Source organism: Microcebus murinus, chromosome 4 (assembly GCF_040939455.1).
Source record: "Microcebus murinus isolate Inina chromosome 4, M.murinus_Inina_mat1.0, whole genome shotgun sequence".
Taxonomy (NCBI): domain Eukaryota; kingdom Metazoa; phylum Chordata; class Mammalia; order Primates; family Cheirogaleidae; genus Microcebus; species Microcebus murinus.
The window spans coordinates 62,888,921-62,903,995 of record NC_134107.1 but is presented as its reverse complement, the minus strand read 5'-3'; the positions used below and the strand labels follow the sequence as shown (position 1 = coordinate 62,903,995).

General features: G+C 36.1%; 1 protein-coding gene across 4 annotated transcripts in view; it reads left to right on the top strand.

The window, feature by feature from the left end:
* Positions 1–15,075, top strand: part of RSF1 (remodeling and spacing factor 1) — a 125,716-nt gene that overhangs the window by 7,695 nt on the left and 102,946 nt on the right. For 2 of the 4 annotated variants that reach the window (XM_020286635.2, XM_076002337.1), the window contains exon 1: positions 13,585–13,944. The exons of the other annotated variants lie outside the window; for them this stretch is intronic. The gene's annotated coding sequence lies outside the window, so the exon portion shown is untranslated. Of the gene's footprint in view, positions 1–13,584; positions 13,945–15,075 lie in introns of those variants that run through there. 4 annotated transcript variants of the gene reach the window in all.

The window sequence follows — 15,075 nt, the reverse complement described above, 5'->3', positions numbered from 1 at the left end:
GCTGGCATCTGAATTCAGACATTCCATAACATTCCTCATTTTAGAGATTTTTTTTTGTCCTATAAATTTTCACTGTGATCAGCTGGTTTGTCCATGCTATCTTTCTTTATGTCTCAGGGCCTTTTTATTTTATAGCCTATCTTCTCTCCTACTCTTACCTGGTCTGATATCCCAATGATAACTATATCTCACCCTTTTTCTTTCTTATTTTCCCATATTTTGGACCTTCCGTTTCTACCTTAATTAACTTCTATATTCTCATCTTTTATGGGAATAAAAATAAATTATAAAAATGTAAAAATAAGGCTGGGTGCGGTGGCTCATGCTTCTAATCTCAGAGCTTTGGGAGGCCAAGGCAGGAGGATTGCTTGATGCCAGGTGTTCCATACCAGCTGGGGCAACATAGCAAGACCCTTGTCTCTACAGAAAAATTGGGGAAAAAATCAGCTGGGCTTGGTGGCACGTGCCTGTAGTTTTAGCTACTCTGGAGGCTGAGGCGAGAGGATTGCTTGAGCCCAGGAGTTGGAGGATGCAGTGAGGTATGATCACAGCACTGCACTCCAGCCTGGATGACAGAGCGAGACTCCTCTTAAACAAAAAAAAAAAAGAGAGAGAGAGAGAGAGAGAGGTCCTTCTTTAAAGAAAAGAAGAGGGGGGGGGTCTTTGAAATATGCATGCTTTACTATAATTTTATAGGTTAAATACCTTTAATAATACTGTTACAGTTATTAGAGCTTACCTTTGAGCCAGACTACTTAGTAAAGTCTTCTACTAAGATTTCTTTATTTAATTCTCACAACCACTCTATGTTACTGTTAATATTTTCATTTTATAGATAAGGAAACTGAATCTTAGGTAAAGTAATTTGCCTAAAGTAACACAGTATTAGAGTTGGAGAAAAATTTGATTAAAAGATAGTTTGTAATGCTATGGGATTTAAAACTGGCTAAGTTTGGCTTTGAAGCCCTAGTTCTTAACCACTGTATTATCCCTTCAGGTGTGATCTTATGATTACAATGTGATCTTCAGTACTATGATCTTAGTCTGAACACTTAGGCTTGTAAGTCAGATGGTAGTGTATTTCCACTTAGCTTGTTTTACTTTTAAAAGTTTCAATTTTATTAATATAAACATTATTTTAGAAAGGAATAGTATTTTAACGGGATACTGAAATGTAGTGAAATTAAAGAAACGCAAGTTCATAGGTACAGTTGAATTCTTTGAACCTGAATCTTTACCTGCCCTTCATGTTTGCTTAGGATAACCCTCGTATTCTCATACTTTGAAATAGTTTTCTTCTTGAATATTTTTAAAATAAGACTCCATATCCTGTGGCTGTAAAATTTTGTGCATCGTGCCATCAAAATCCTTCAGGGTATGTTCCCTTGCTGTATGACTTCCATTTATCCTAATTAAAGAAATGGTCTTATTTTTCCTTCTAGTTTAGTGGGTTTTGACCCTTATGATAATCATGTGATTTAATTAATTATGTCTGGCTTTGCATTAAAATCACCTGAATCCCTTTCTAAAATAACTGGGCCTGGGCCTTACAATGTTCCATTAAAATCACAATCTCTGGGGATTGAGGCATCAGTGATTTTAATGGGTAACCAGGAATATCTAACCTAGTTGTCCTGATAGTTTTCTTCAAATTTTGTCTTAAAGTCTATTTTAAATTTATTTATTTTGAGAAGGGTCTTGCTATGTTGTCCAGACTGGTCTTGAACTTCTGGGCTCAAGTGATCTTCCTGCCTCAGCCTCCTGAGTAGGTGGGATTACACGTGCTCACCATAGCTTACAGTCTGTTTTGTCTGGTGTTGGTATATCTACTTCTGCTGTCTTTTACTGCTTTGCATGCTGTATCATTTTTCATCCTTTTAACCTCCTTGTGTCTTTGGTTCTAAAGTATGTCTCTTACAGACAGTGTGTTTGTACCATGTTTGCATGCATCTAGTAATAGATACAGTTATAATATGAAGTATAACTGCTGTGTAGAGGAATTCTAAGGTGCTTTGGGAATATGAAAGAGCATATCCCTAACTTTGGTCAGAGGTAATCATAACTTTACTTTAGTCATTATGGAAATTTGAATATTGAATAGAAGTTGGAAAAGCATTCCAGGTAGGGAACAGCATGAGAAGGCTTAGACATTTGATAATATGATGTGTACAGGAAATTGGAACCTAACTATATGCATGAGGTTTCTGATAAGATTTGTGGTTGAGGAACTGAAGGCCATCTGAAAAAATTAGATTGGGAGATACAAATTCCTTAGAAGTATTTTTTCCTTTCTTTAAAGTAAAATAAATAGCACATTAAGTAAAGGCAACATATCAAAGACTGACAATAAATTCCATAAGGAATTTATTTTGTCTTACTCTATTTCTAGCATAGTATTTAGCATATAGTAGATGCTCAAATGTTAGTTGAATGAATGTGTCACATATTTCATATTAGTAATAATGGGTATTTTGATGTATTGTTAGTTTTTCTTTTCATCTTTTACTTGCTAGACATTTTTCAAGGTGTAACTCTTTTTCTTTTGGGTATTGGTTGTAAAGATACGCATTACTGAATCCCCCTCCCACTTGTTTTTTTCACTCATTTAATTTTTTTTTTAATGACTCAGGTGTTTCCTCCTGGGTCCTCTTTATCTTGGGTTTTATAATAGTGCCTTAGAAGCCTGAGATGGAAAATCTTTGGATAATCTTTTAACTCCTTTCTTGGATCATGTGGTTATATCATGCCTTAACTACATGCAAAGCATATCTTAACTTCTTCTAAGCTTATTACTTTTTACAGGAATCCTCAGAGTATAGTTTTAAAATCCAGTTTTTCTTTTATCTTTGCCAAGATACTTTGGGGAAAAGTCATTATTCATTTTCTGCTATTTATCTTCTTTTAAAAATTCCCATACCAGTTTCTCTGAATTGTTTTATTAATATATGATTTTCACCAGGGGTGACCTGAAATTCTCTTTTCTGAAACTAAATGGTTTTGGGTCATTGGAAAGGCAGTGGACAGTTTGAGGATAGGAAAACCAGCTAGAGGTTATTATAATATTATTCATGAGATATGAATTGGGGCAGTGGCTGTAGGGAGTGAGGGGAAAGGCTAGATCTGAGAAAGATTTTGCAGGCAGAATTGATAAGGACTTAGTGAATGGATTGATGTGAAAGGTCTTTGAGTAGGAAGTGATTAGTATTGATTTCCAGGTTTCTGGCTTGGAGAGTAAGAAGTTCCATTTACTGAGGAAGGAAACAGCTGAAAAGATCCAGGGTCTATAGGGGAAATGTGTAACTTTCTAGTAATAAAAATTCAGAATTCCAAAAACTTACATATGAGTACTATTTGAAGCAGTGTGTTAATTTCATAGCTTACTAAAAGTTTATTCTGAATAAACCATGACAATATATCTTACTTCACAGCTCTTTTGGCTTTTGTGAATTATTTGTTATACATGTTTATGCTATACATACTTTAAATATACATTTAATATATTCTTTTAAACTTTTAAGAACAGTTTTTGAGAGTGCCTTATTTATGTACTTATGCTAATTAAAATTAACTTTAATTAACTATCTTGGCATTTGTGCCCAATGTGTTCTCTTATAGGTAGAACTTTCTTTAACTGAGATATTCTGCCCCTTTTATTTGCAAAAAAAGTTTGTTGTAATTTTAGAGATTAGCTAACACAGCTAATCTGCTAGGTATAGAGATTTGATAGTTGTTGGATATTCCTTTCTGTTTTCCTCTTCCCACTAAGAAGCAAATGGATCTTCAAAGAAACAGAAATGCCATTCTAGATAGACAAACATGTCAAATATATAGTGTGGATTGAGTCCATTATATAGATGAAAAGTATATAAATTATATATATGATTGTGTGGGTTGAAAGTTGATACGAGATTCTTGATTAATCTTGAAAGATTCTCTAGCAGAGACATTTGAGTTGAATTCTACATGCAGAACAACTATTTGTCCAACTATTAAACACACCATGTGCTAATTCAGACCCCCAATGTTACTTGAGCTATAAAGTCTGATCTCATGCCATTTAATTGGTGATGGATGGTTATATCATTTTAACAGAAAAAAATATTACCATTTAAAGAAATGAAGCCAGGTGTGGTGGTACATGCCTGTAGTCCTAGCTACTTGGGCGGATGAGGCAGGAGGATTGCTTGAGCCCATGAGTTTGAGGCCTGGGCAATATAGTGAGATCTCATCTCCGAAAGAAAAAGAAAGAAATTATGTATATTTCTGTAATTATCAATAATATAAACAACATATGTCTATTACAATGAAATTAATATTGTGAGATTTTCTCCATTTCCTCTATGGTTAATACTAGAGCATAATATATTGCTATAATAGGTTTAATATACTCAGGCAATATAAAAATCTTTACAGACTTCTTTCCTGAGCCTGCCTCTCAGTTCTACACTCAACCTGTCATGTTTTAATTATGTGGTATTTTAGTTCCATTTTGCCATTAATTTATTTTTACATTATTTTTCAATAATTATTTAAATCAAACTGTATGTTTTAGTAGTTTGTTTGCTCACCACTGTTCTTTATTCCTGTATTTTCTTTCTTAGATTCATTCTTTTGCTGTAGTACATCCCTTTTCAAATAGGTAACTAATGGTAAACTTTGGGTTCTCACATGCCCCAAAATATATTTATTTTGTCGTCTCTTCTGACTGCTGGTTTAGATTGAATATAGTATTCCAGTATAGTATTCAAGTAACTTCCCTCCAGAACTTTGACAATATTGCTGTTTTTATTTGCTTTTACTTTTTAAACAACATTAAAAGTACAGGTTAATTTGAAGCTTTCTGTGTACCATTACAATTCCTATTCCTATTTTCTTCCCTCCCTTCCTACAGCTGACTGCTGTCCTGAATTTTGGAGTCTATTATTCCCACAAATATAAAATACTTTTATACTAGGAGTATATATTTATGTATCCATAAATAATACATGATATATATTTACAAGCTTTAAAACTTTATATATAAATGGTATAATATTTTATGCATTCTTCTGTAATTTAATTTCCCCCAACTGTTTTTTCAGTTTCTGTTTTAAAAATATATCCATATTGATACATGTTGTTTTGTTTATTTTAACTGCTATATAGTATCCCATTACATGAAATTAAAGTAGTTCCCCGCCCTTTATCTGCCATTTTGCTTTCTGCTGTTTTAGTTGACCCGTGATCAACTGCCATCTGGAAATATAAAATAGAAAATTCCAGAAATAAATAACGTAAGTTTTAAACTGTGCGCTGCTCTGAGTAGTATAATGAAATCTCACTTTATCCCACTCCATTCCGACCAGGATGTGAATCATACCTTTGTCCAGTGTATCTATACTGTATATGTTACCAGCCTGTTAATCACTTGGTAGCTATCTCAATTATCAGATTGCATATTGCAGTACACAGTGGTCATGTTTAAGCAACCCTTGTTTTACTTTATAGTGGCCTCAAAGTATAAGAGAAGTGATGCTAGCAATTTGGATATGCCAAAGAATAGTCATAAAGTGCTTACTTTAAGTGAAAAGGTGAAAGTTTTCAATAAAGAAACTGAAAAAATTGAATACTGAGGTTGCTATAGTCCACGATAAGAATGAGGCTTGTTTTGGTGGCCCATGCTTGTAATCTCAGCCCAGGCAAGAGGCTCACTTGAGTCCATAAGTTTGAGACCGGCCTGGACAACATTCTTGAGACCCCTTCTCTAAAAAAAAAAAAAGGCCTAGCTACTTGGGAGGCCGAAGCCAGGAATTCAAGGATACAGTGAGCTGTGATAGCATTACTGCACTCTAGCCTGGGTGACAGAGTGAGACTCTGTCTCCAATTAAAAAAAAAAAAAAATGAGTCTTCTATCCATGAACTTGTGAAAAAGGAAAAAGAAATTTGTGCATAGACTATATGTGGTTCAGTACTATGTGGGGTTTCAGGCATCCACTGGAGGTCTTGGAACATATCCCCTGCAAATAAGGGAGGACTACTATACTGTAATTTATGCTTTTTTAATTAGTGGACTTTTAAGTTTGTTTTTGTCCTGTTATGAGTGATAGGGTGTAGTGAACATTCTAGCAGCTTTGCCTTGAGGTGGAATTGCTGGTTTGAAGGAGATATATATATATGTCTTTTTTTATCCTTGATATAGCCTGATTGCTCTCCAAAGAGGCTTTATCAATTTATACACTGCCAGGGCTGTATGAGGGTTTCCATTTATCCAAATAATCAACATTTGGTATTGTCAGACTTTTAAGCTTTTTTTACTGTGGTTGTGAATTAGTTTTTCATTGTGTTGTATAATAAGGTTGCATTTCTTCATGTTTTTAGTTGTTCACTTTCCCCCTTTGTATATTACCTTTTTATAGCATCTTTTGTTGATGCAAACTTTAAAATTTTAGTGTAGTATAATTGCCAATCTTTTATGTTTACACTTTTTATATCTTGTTTAAAAAATCTTTATAACTCTGAGGTCATAAGATAGTGATCTGTATTTTCTTGTAAAAGTTTTATTTTTCCAATTGTGGTCTTAAACCTCTTGGAATTTATTTTTGTGTATTATATGAGGTATTTTTCCTCACTGATTTGTAATGCCAGCTCCTGTGTGTCAGTTTCCACATGTATAATCTGTAGGTCTATTTCTAGGCTCTATTTGTTACATTGGTGTATCTCTTCATCACATGGTTTTAGTTACTATTTCTTTAAAGTAAGTCTTGCTATCTGATAAGGCAGATTCTTTGGGTTTTTTTTTTTTCTACAATGCTGTTGTTGCTTATTTTCAGCCCTTTATATTTCTATCTGAATTTTAGAATCAATATGTCAAATTTCACAAAAATCCTTGGTAGGGTTTTATTCTAACACCAACTGGTGTACTGTTGTACAATTGGTATACCAGGTGGTATACTGGTTAGAATCAGAACCACCTGGAATTTAACTCTAACCACCTGGAGCTAGCTTCCAGTTCCACAGGTTTAAGGGTATGGTCACCAACAAGACTGCTGCCATTTCAGACACCAGCCACAGGTGGGGTTCCCAAGGCCACCTGCACTTCTGACCAACTAGTTACAAATCTAAAGAGTTTTCATAACCCACCTCAGGTTCTGTAATTCACTAGAATGGCTCACAGAACTCAGGAAAGTACTATACTTAGACAATTATGGTTTCATAAGAAAGGATGCGATTTAGGACCAGCCAGATGGGGAGACGCATACCAAAAGGTCTATGATCCTGGATGCAGAGCTTCCATGCCTTCTCCCTGTGGAATCAGGACAGGTCACGTTCTGGGCATGTCACCTTCCTGGCACACCAGTATGTTCACCCATCAGGAAATTCCACTGAGGTTCACTGTAACAATTTTACTAGAGTTTTTGCCCTGTGATTGAATTCAATCTCTAGCTCCTTTTCTCTCCCTGATACCACATGGCTCAGAATGGGAACTGGTCCAAAGTTGCAATCATGTAATCTCATGTTGGATCTTTCTGGCATGGCTAGGCCCTATCCTGATAAATCCCATTTGGTCATATTATGTAATCTCTTTCATATGCTGCTGAATTCATTTTGCTAGGATTTTGTTGAAAGTTTTTGTGTTCATATTCATAAGGTGCTCATCTGTAGTTTTCTTGTGATATCTTTTGAATGGCTTTGGTGTCAGGGTAAAAGAAAAATGATATCTTTTTATTTATTTATATTTTGAGACAGAGTCTCACTATGTTGCCCAGGCCAGAGTGCCATGGCATCAGCCTAGCTCACAGCAACTTCAAACTCTTGGGCTCAAGCAATCCTTCTGCCTCAGCCTCCCAAGTAGTTGGGACTACAGGCATGTGCCACCATGCCCGGCTAATTTATTTATTTATTTTATATATATATATATATATATGTTGTCCAGATAATTGCTTCCTATTTTTTTAGTAGAGATGAGATCTTGCTTTTGCTCAGGCTGGTCTCGAACTCCTGAGCTCAAAGGATCCACCCAGCTCAGCCTCCCAGAGTGTTAGGATGTGAGCCACCACGCCCAGCTAGAAAAATGTTATATTGCATTCTTAGAACACTCTAACACCAAATTTGTGGTTTTACCACACCAAGCAATTCTCCAGTTCTCTGTGGACACCAACTGGGTATCCTACGATTTAATTCGGACACTAGCTACCCAGAGTTAGTGTAGACCCACAACTTAAGGATGCAGACCCACAAGACTGCCTTCCACTTTAGACAGCAGTTACAAGTATTGGGTGTCCCAGGGAACCTGCACTTCGATCTGACTTGGTTATAAATTGGGGGTTCCCATTACCCCCTCCTTAGGTTCAATGATTTGTTATAATGGCTCACAGAACTCAGGAAAACACTTTACTGAGATTTACAGGTTTATTATATAAAAGATACAAATGAACATGCAGATGAAGAGGTACACAGGGCAAGATCCAGAAGGGTCCCTAATGTAGGAGCTTCTGTTTCCCAGCACAGGAATATACTCACCAACCCAGAAGCTCTCCGAATCCTGTAGTTTAGGGATTTTTATGAAGGCTTCATCATGCAGGCATTACCGATTGTTCTCTCAATCTCCAGCCCCTTTTCTCCTCCCCAGAGGATGGGGATGGGGCTGAAAGTTCCAGGCTTGCAATCATGGCTTAGTCCTTCTGGTGACCATTTCCCATTCTGAAGATATCCGGGAACCCACCTAGAATCGCTCTGTTAGAACAAAAGATGCTTTTATCACCCAGGAAACTTGAAAGGATTTGAAAGCTCCATGTAAGACTCTCCTCTCACCCCCATCACTTAGGAAATTGCAAGGAGCTGTGTGTCAGGAACCAGGGCCAACAATCAAATATTAGAACAAAAGATGCTGCTAGCACTCTATCACTCAGGAAATCATGAGGATTTTTAGGAGCTCTGTGTCAGGAATCAGGGAGCAGAGACCAAATATATATTTCTTATTATGCCAAATATGTATTTCTTATTATACATGAGGTAAAATTGGCCTCATAAAATGAGTTGGGAAGTATTCCCTCCTCTTCTGTGTTTTGGAGGAGTTTGAGAAGGATTGCTGTTAATTCTTTTTATAAATGTTTGGTAGAATTTGCCAGTGAAGCCATCCAGTTCTGGGTTTTTTTTGAGACAGAGTCTCGCTTTGTTGCCCATGCTAGAGTGAGTGCCGTGGCGTCAGCCTAGCTCACAGCAACCTCAAACTCCTGGCTCAAGCAATTCTCCTGCCTCAGCCTCCCAAGTAGCTGGGACTACAGGCATTCGCCACCATGCCCGGCTAATTTTTTGTATATATATATTAGTTGGCCAATTAATTTCTATTTATAGTAGAGACAGGGTCTCGCTCTTGCTCAGGCTGGTTTCGAACTCCTGACCTCGAGCAATCCGCCTGCCTCGGCCTCCCAGAGAGCTAGGATTACAGGCGTGAGCCACCGCGCCCGGCCGAGTTCTGGGTTTTTCTTTGTGAGAAATTTTTCTTTTTTAAAAGCATTTTTAGGTGTGGGGTCTTGCTATTTTCCCAGGTTGGAGTGAGATAGTTGCCATCATAGGGCATTGCAACCTCTAACTCCTGGCCTTAAGCAATCCTCCCACCCTCGCCTCTCTTTGTGGGAAATTTTTTTATTAATTCAATCTCTTTATTCCTTATAGGGATATTCAGACTTTCTGTTTCCTCTTGAGTAAGTTTTGGTAGTTTGTTTATTTCTAGGAATTTGTTTTTTTCATCTAGGTTATCTAATTTGTAGGTATACAGTTGTTCCTAGGATTCTCTTTTGCAATTCTCTTTGCAATCCTTTTATTTCTCTCTAAGGTCATTAGTGCTATCTAATGATCTGCTTTCATTTCTGACTTTAGTAATTTGTCTTCTATTTTTCATTTCTCTAGCTAAAGGTTTGTCAATTTTATTCATCTTTTCAAACAACCAACTTTTGGTTTTGTTGAGTATGATTTGATTCCATTAATATGAAATATCCATAATAGGCATATTCATAGAAATAGAAAGTAGATTATTGGCTGCCAGAGGCTGGGATGGGGGAAATTGGAAGGGATGAGATTTCTTTCTGATTACAGAAATATTCTGTAATCAGATAATGGTAATGGTTGCCAAATATTGTAACTATACTAAAATCACTTAATTGTACACTTTAAAATAGTTAAAATGGTAGATTTTATGTTCTGTTAATTTTATTTCAATAAGAAAGTATTTTAAAGACTTAGTTGACTATATATATTTGGGTCTATGTCTGGACTCTACATTCTGTTTCAAACATCTGTTTGTTTGTCTTGAGCCCAATATCATTTTGCTTTGACTACTCTAGCTTTGTGCTAAGTCTTCAAGCCAGGTAATTTAAGTTCTCTAATATTATTCTTACTTTTCAAAGGTGTTTTAGCTGTGCTAGGTTCTTTGCATTTCCAAATGTGTTTTAGAATAAGCTTATCAATTTTTACAAAAAACTTTGCTGGTATTTTGTTCTTATAATTCTGAATATACAGATGAATTTGGAGAAAATCGACACATTGAGATATTGAGTCTTCTGATACATGAACACAGTATATAACTCCATTTATTTTTTTATTTAATTTATCTTAGCAGTATTTTATAGTTTTCAGTATACAGATCTACATTTCTTGTCATATTTATGCCTAAATATTTATGTTTTTTATGGTACTCTAAATGCTATTGTTTTAACATTTCAATTACTAATGTATAAAAATACAATACATTTCTAATGAATATAGATGCAAAAATTTTCAACAAAATCTTAGCTAACCGAATCCAGACGCTTATCAAAAAAAAATAATCCATCACGACCAAGTGGGCTTCATCCCAGGGATGCAGGGATGGTTCAACATACGTAAATCTATAAATGTAATTCACCACATAAACAGAAGCAAAAACAAAGACCACATGATTCTTTCAATAGATGCAGAAAAAGCTTTTGACAAAATTCAACACCCTTTCATGATATGAACACTTAAGAAAATAGGCATAGAAGGGACATACCTAAAAATGATACAAGCCATATATGACAGACCCATAGCCAACATCATACTGAATGGGGAAAGATTGAAATCATTCCCACTTAGAACTGGAACCAGACAAGGCTGCCCACTATCTCCACTTCTATTCAACATAGTGCTGGAAGTCTTGGCTACAGCAATCAGACAGGAAAATGGAATTAAAGGTATCCAAATAGGGGGAGAAGAGATCAAACTTTCACTGTTTGCTAATGATATGATATTATATCTAGAAAACCCCAAAGATTCAACCAAGAAACTCCTGGAACTGATTAGTGAATTTAGTAAAGTCTCAGGATACAAAATCAGTACACAGAAATCAGAGGCATTCATATATGCCAACAACAATCTAATTGAGAACCAAATCAAAGACTCAATTCCCTTCACAATAGCAACAAAGAAATTAAAGTACCTAGGAATATACTTAACCAAGGAGGTAAAAGACCTCTACAGGGAGAACTATGAAACACTGAGGAAAGAAATAGCAGAGGATGTAAACAGATGGAAATCCATACCATGCTCGTGGATCGGCAGACTCAACATCATCAAAATGTCTATACTACCCAAACTGATCTACAGATTCAATGCAATTCCTATTAAAATTCCATCAGCATTCTTCACAGATATAGAAAAAATAATTTTACGCTTCGTATGGAACCAAAGAAGACCCCGAATATCAAAAGCAATTCTAGGCAACAAAAACAAAATGGGAGGCATTAATATGCCAGATATCAAACTATACTACAAAGCTGTAGTAATTAAATCAATATGGTATTGGCACAAAAATAGGAATATGGACCAGTGGAACAGAGGTGAGAATCCTGATATAAAACCATCCTCATATAGCCATCTAATCTTTGACAAAGCAGACAAAAACATACGCTGGAGAAAAGAATCCCTTTTCAATAAATGGTGCTGGGAAAACTCGATAGCCACCTGTAGAAGGCTAAAACAGGACCCACACCTTTCACCTCTCACAAAAATCAACTCACGCTGGATAACAGACTTAAACCTAAGGTATGAAACTATTAGAATTCTAGAGGAAAAAGTTGGAAACACTCTCCTAGACATCGGCCTAGGCAAAGAGTTTATGAAGAAGTCCCCAAAGGCAATCACAGCAGCAACAAAAATAAATAAATGGGACATGATCAAACTACAAAGCTTCTGCACAGCCAAAGAAATAGTCATGAAAGTAAACAGACAACCTACAGAATGGGAGAAAATTTTTGCATCCTATGCATCCGATAAGGGACTGATAACTAGAATATACTTAGAACTCATGAAAATCAGGAAGAAAAAAATCAAATAACCCTATTAAAAAGTGGGCAAAGGACTTGAACAGAAACTTTTCTAAAGAAGACAGAAGAACGGCCAACAAACATATGAAAAAATGCTCAACATCTCTAATCATCAGGGAAATGCAAATCAAAATCACAATGAGATATCACTTAACTCCAGTGAGAATGGCCTTTATCAAAAAGTCTCCAAACAATAAATGCTGGCGTGGATGCGGAGAGAGAGGAACACTCCTACACTGCTGGTGGGACTGCAAACTAGTTCAACCTCTGTGGAAAGCAATATGGAGATACCTTAAAGCGATACAAGTGAATCTACCATTTGATCCAGCAATCCCATTGCTGGGCATCTACCCAAAAGATCCAATGACACTCTACAAAAAAGGCACCTGCACTCGAATGTTTATAGCAGCACAATTCATAATTGCAAAGCTCTGGAAACAGCCCAAGTGCCCATCAATCCAAGAATGGATTAATAAAATGTGGTATATGTATACCATGGAGTACTTACTATTCAGCTCTAAGAAACAATGGTGACATAGCACATCTTATATTTTCCTGGTTAGAGCTGGAACCCATACTACTAAGTGAAGTTTCCCAAGAATGGAAAAACAAGCACCACATATACTCACCAGCAAATTGGTATTAACTGAACAGCACCTAAGTGGTCACATAGGTACTACAGTAATAGGGTATTGGGCAGGTGGGGGGGGGCGGGTATATACATATATAATGAGTGAGATGTGCACCATCTGGGGATGGTCATGATGGAGACTCAGACTTGTGGGGGGAGGGGGGGAAATGGGCAATTATTGAAACCTTAAAATCTGTACCCCCATAATATGCCGAAATTAAAAAAAAAATACAATAAATTTTTGTATATTGATCTCATTCTATAGCCTTTCTAAACTCATTCAATTTTAATAGCTTTAAAAAAATTCTTCATAAATGATCATGGTTATATGTGATTAATGACATTTTTACCTAATTATTTCTGATCTGGATGCCTTTAATTTCTTTTTCTTGCTAGAACAACATGTACAGTGGTGACGGGACATTCTTGCCTTCATTCTGATCTTAGGGGGAAAGCGTTGAGTCTTTTTACTATTAAGTATTAATATGATGATAACTACAGTTTTTTCACTGTGCCTTTCTGTTATTAATAGGAGGAAGTTCCCTTCTATGCCTAGTTTACTGAGAAATTTTATAAGGAATAGACATTAAATTTTGTCAGATTTTGCATATATTGAGATGATTATGTGTTTTTTTCATTTTAGGTTTATTAACTTGGATTTTTTAAACTAATATTGCATTTCTGAGATAAACCCCATTTAGTCTTTACTGAATTGTGTCCTCCCAAAATTCATTTGTTGAAGCTCAAATTCTCTTTGTGACTATCAGGGAGAGCATCTTTAGGAGGTAATAAAGGTTAAATGAGGTCGTAAGGGTGGGGCCTTATAGGACTGTGGTCTTATAAGAAGAGAAAGAGATCGCATGCTCTCTCTCTCTACACCATGTGAGGACATGTTAAGAAGGTGGCTGTCTGCAAACCAGCAAAAAAGTCCTCACCAGAATCCAACAGTGCTGGCACCCTGATCTCAGACTTTCAGCCTCCAGAACTGAGAAAGTAAGCTTCTGTTGTTTAAGCCACCCAGTTGATGATATTATTATGGCAGCCCAAGAAGACTAAGACAGTCATTATGAATTACCCTTTTTATATATTTGTTAAAATTGTGTTAAGAAATTTTGCCTTTGTTTATGAAAAATATTGGTCTGATATCTTTGTCTGATTTTGTTATGAGATGATACTGGTCTCATGGAAGATATTTGGAAGCATTTCCTCCTCCAGAGTTTGCTAAAGTTTGTATAGAATTGGTATTCTTTAAATTTGGAAGCCATCTTCATTGGGCCTGGAGTTTTTTTGTGTGGAAATGTTTTAAAGTACAGATTCAATTTCTTTAGTAGATGTAGGGCTGCTCATGTTATCTGTTTGGATGAGCTTTGGTAATTGTTTCTTTCAAGGAAATAAACAGTTTTTCTATTTTATTGAAGTTATAGAATTTATCAGCATAATTTTTTATAATATTCTTTTTATTGAAGAAAGTGTCCTTTCCCCAATATATGTTCTTTTTGTTTTGTTTTGAGAGGGAGTCTTGTTATGTCACCTGGTCTAGAGTGCAGTGTCATCATCATAGCTCATTGCAACCTCAAACTCCTGGGCTCTAGTGATCCTCCTGTCTCAGCCTCCTGAGCAGCTGGGGCTACAGGTGCATGCCACCACACCCAGCTAATTTTTCTATTTTTTTGTAGAGATGGGGTCTTACTCTTACTTCAAAATGGTCTCAAACAACTGGCTCTGTTCATGTCTGTAATATCTGTCATCCCTATCATACCTGATATTTCACAGCTGCTCAGTTTGGATGAAGGTTTATCAGTTTTTGTTTTTTTTAAATCTTATCCAGATTCTTTTTAATCTTAACCAGTGAATCTTTTGGATGCATTGATTTCTGTTATTTATTACTTCTTTCTTCTGCCTTCACTGTTTCCATTTGCTGTTCATTGTAGTTTTTTTTTTTTTTTTTTTTGAGACAGAGTCTCACTTTGTTGCCTAGGCTAGAGTGAGTGCCGTGGCGTCAGCCTAGCTCACAGCAACCTCAGACTCCTGGGCTCAAGCGATCCTTCTGTCTCAGCCTCCCAAGTAGCTGGGACTACAGGCATGCACCACCATGCCCGGCTAATTTTTTCTATATATATTAGT